Source organism: Patagioenas fasciata, chromosome 11, assembly GCF_037038585.1.
Source record: "Patagioenas fasciata isolate bPatFas1 chromosome 11, bPatFas1.hap1, whole genome shotgun sequence".
Lineage (NCBI taxonomy): Eukaryota > Metazoa > Chordata > Aves > Columbiformes > Columbidae > Patagioenas > Patagioenas fasciata.
In genome coordinates, this window is record NC_092530.1 from 12,183,122 (window position 1) to 12,186,557 (window position 3,436).

Below are 3,436 nucleotides of genomic sequence, written 5' to 3' on the forward strand. Positions count from 1 at the left end.
CATAGTACCATGGTTTTTTTATCAATGCTGCTACACAGTAACAACAACCTTACAATGAGCGTAGGGCCCAGCAACTGCACAAGCATACAGATGGATTTACCTTAAATCTAGACTGAAGACAAGGACAGAAATAAGATGCATCTTTAAGAGCTAGAATATTATTCCTGGGCTAAAAGTGGTAAATTGCTGTTCCATCTTGCCCCAGCCCTAATGCAGAGCCATCTCAAAGATACTAGTACCCTATTGAAAAGCCATCACTGAGCTGAGGAGGGGACTTCATTCCTCTTTGTTTCTGCTGGGCTGAATAGAAAAGTCTTAGTTTTTGAGACAAATATTTTTCTGCTATTAATATTAAAATGCAAAACATGGACAAAAATCCTGGCGCTCACAGCTCCCATGGTCAACACAGTAAGGATCAATGGGACTCAAACAAAGGTAAGTTATAGATCTGCAGATAACTATGCCAACCCTTTTCCAGGTGTGCCTCTTCCCCCAATCTATGCACACAACATGGGAGAGGGGAAGGGAAAAGCAATATTGCACTTTGCCTGCAATGAGCAGAGGAAGCAAAAAATGAACTCCCATGTTTGCCAGATGTTGCTCTAATGCTAAATAAAACAAACAGCAGATAGGGAAAGGGTTCTCACCCCAGCTACCCCTCCATAACAATTTATAGCACCTGATTCGGGGGCATTAAACTGCACACACAAAATGTGTCTGTTCTTATTATTCACTGTAAACATGTCATAAGCACGGAAATACACTCAGCAAGGCTACTGAGGCTGGTACTGAAACTGTAAACAGCCCATTAAACAGAAGCAGTAAATACTCTAAAGCACTGTAGATCTTGGTCAGTTAAAAAGCACTAGACAGGCTTTAAACCTGGAAAACTAACTTGTCTCCATGTAAATCCCCTTCTTGCAATCGAACCAAACCGCACTGCAAGAAATTTAGGGGAAAAACAACCAGGTAAAATCTACACAAAGGCAGCAAATAGACAAGCACTTGAATAACTACTGGTTTCTAGAGCAAAGCCCAACAGTCAGTGTGGAAAACAGGCTCCACTAAAAGACAAGAGAGGGATGAAATGCAGGCAGAGGATGTCTATGAGCACACATCCCTGTTCAGAACCAAGGTGTAGCCAAGTCAGTTCAGGCTGTAGAAACACTAAAAATAAGGCTCAATTGGTGGTAACTGGTGACTGTGCATTGGAACATGGGAACATGTGGCAGGTAGAAACAAAGATATGCCAGCAAAACAGCAGTGAAAGACGAAGAAAAAACAACATATATAGAAATATCATCAGATGAGTCCGAGCAAAGAGCCAGAAAGAGAACAAGAGCTTTTGGAGAGCTGCTGGGCTGCCAGAAGCAGGCTCAATGCAGCACTGCATAGCTGCCTGTCTTGTCCCACCACCCCTTTCCCATTGAATGGATATAAACCCATCAAAACTTGATTTCTTTGGCTATCAAAAGGAGTAAGAACACTGTTTGTGTCTGAGAGGCATTGTGCTCAGGACAGGTGCAAAACACAACTGCAAACCTGCCATGAACACAACAGCAGGGATTGGCCTCCAAACACTCCGAGCAGCCACACACAGCCCCACAAAAACAGAGGCAGAAATCTCCTTAGGTCATGCCTGTCCCCACATTACGCCAAGCACTTCAGACCAACATATAGCTTTAAGTGCTCTTTCCCTCTCCATTAACCACATGTGCATTCCATCACAGAAGAGCTACATTGCCTTACAATTCCTTTCTTTAGAGCAATTATTTTACTATCACAGGAGTAACAGTGAAGAGTCCCAAAGTCTTGACAGCACATCAAACCAAGCCCAGTAGATCAGGAGATCACCTGGGGGCCTTCAGAGCTTCGCTGCTATGCACCCTGTTCAGTACCAGGGCACAGCTGGCACTGCCACGGTGCTGCCAGACCCGAACCAACTCTTCTCATCAATCCCAGATCTATATAAATAAGGACAGTGCAGAATCTGAGACCATATAGGTGGATGCACTGCTCTTATATCTTGCATAACTGGTGAAAAGTTAGTTTACTTTAATTTTAAAGTTAAGTAATAGGCTTAAGTTCCAGCCTGTGAGAATGACCTCAAGCTGAGTAACCGAGACATAATTCCCTCTGTGCTTTTTTAGCCTGACTTAAGCACACCTTTGTTTTTGTGAGGTTGAGATGTTTGGTGAATCTGCCACGTGGAATTGAGAAGTAAATTTTTCATTTCAAGGCTCCCCATCTGATAGAAATAGCAACTCTAAGGATTCGGTATCTAGTTCATAGGAATATTTTTGCTAACAAGAAGTCACAAACATGCAATGCAGCTGCCCCCTGTAACCCAGTCCATGGACCAGCGCAGACACAGGGACGGGATGGGGACCTGTGTCTCACCACCACAGAGGAAATACCTGAACTGGTTTTTGTAGGGCTGAAACTCAGCTGTGTCTCATGGTGATTTACACTGCTGTCAAGGAGAGAAACCACATGCTGCTTTCTTTACCAAAGACCACAAAACCTCATTTACTCCCCTGATTGTATTAGCCAATATGAAACAAAGTAACTTTTAATAAAGAGTGCCATGGCAGAGAAAAATTGATACAATCACAGAGCTGGTATAATAGGATTTAATTCTGCTTCAGATGTGCTAGTTTTAATAAAAAAGGATTGAGCAAATCTAAAATAAATTACACTGAAAGGTCAGGCTTATTGCTTGTACAGTTATGTTAACTCTTCCACAGACATTTTTACAGACTGTATTTATGAGACCTTTTGATTTTCAGAAGAGGTATAAAATACATCTGCAATTTTCCCATTATTTGCAGCAGTGTTTCTTCTACAAGTGCCATTTCTCGGTGCTTCAATACAGATTTCTTTAACTGACATTTATAAAAAAAAAAAATGAGTTATTTATGGGGCGGTTTTGTTGAATTAGTGAAACTGTAATTCCCAATGGAAAGTTAAACCCGAGTAGAAAAAAAAATAAGGGAATGATGACTCCCATTTGTGTGCCAGTGATGATCCTGATTTCTTACTCATTAACTATTTCACTGGCATGTCATTTATTCAATAGGAAGCAAATAAATTACTTATGTTTTTATGTAGCTAAGGCCCTGATACTGTGAAGTACTGAGAACAGACATGAATTGGGAAGAACTGTAAACACTGAATTGTATTACAGGGCTCTTAATACTACAGCAGCACCTAGAGACCCTCACCAAGGTCATAGCCGACTTCACTCAGCACAGCTGAAACACAAATACCCATTCTAACCCTAAAGGAAATACACATCACCAACAGACCTTAGCAGTGCAGAGAGCCTGCAGAGGAGGCACCTGTCAGGATCACCAAGGAGAGCTGGAGCACACAGCAGCATCCCAGACCACGCTGCCGCCAGCCCTGCCTGAGCACACTGACCATGCCCATCCTG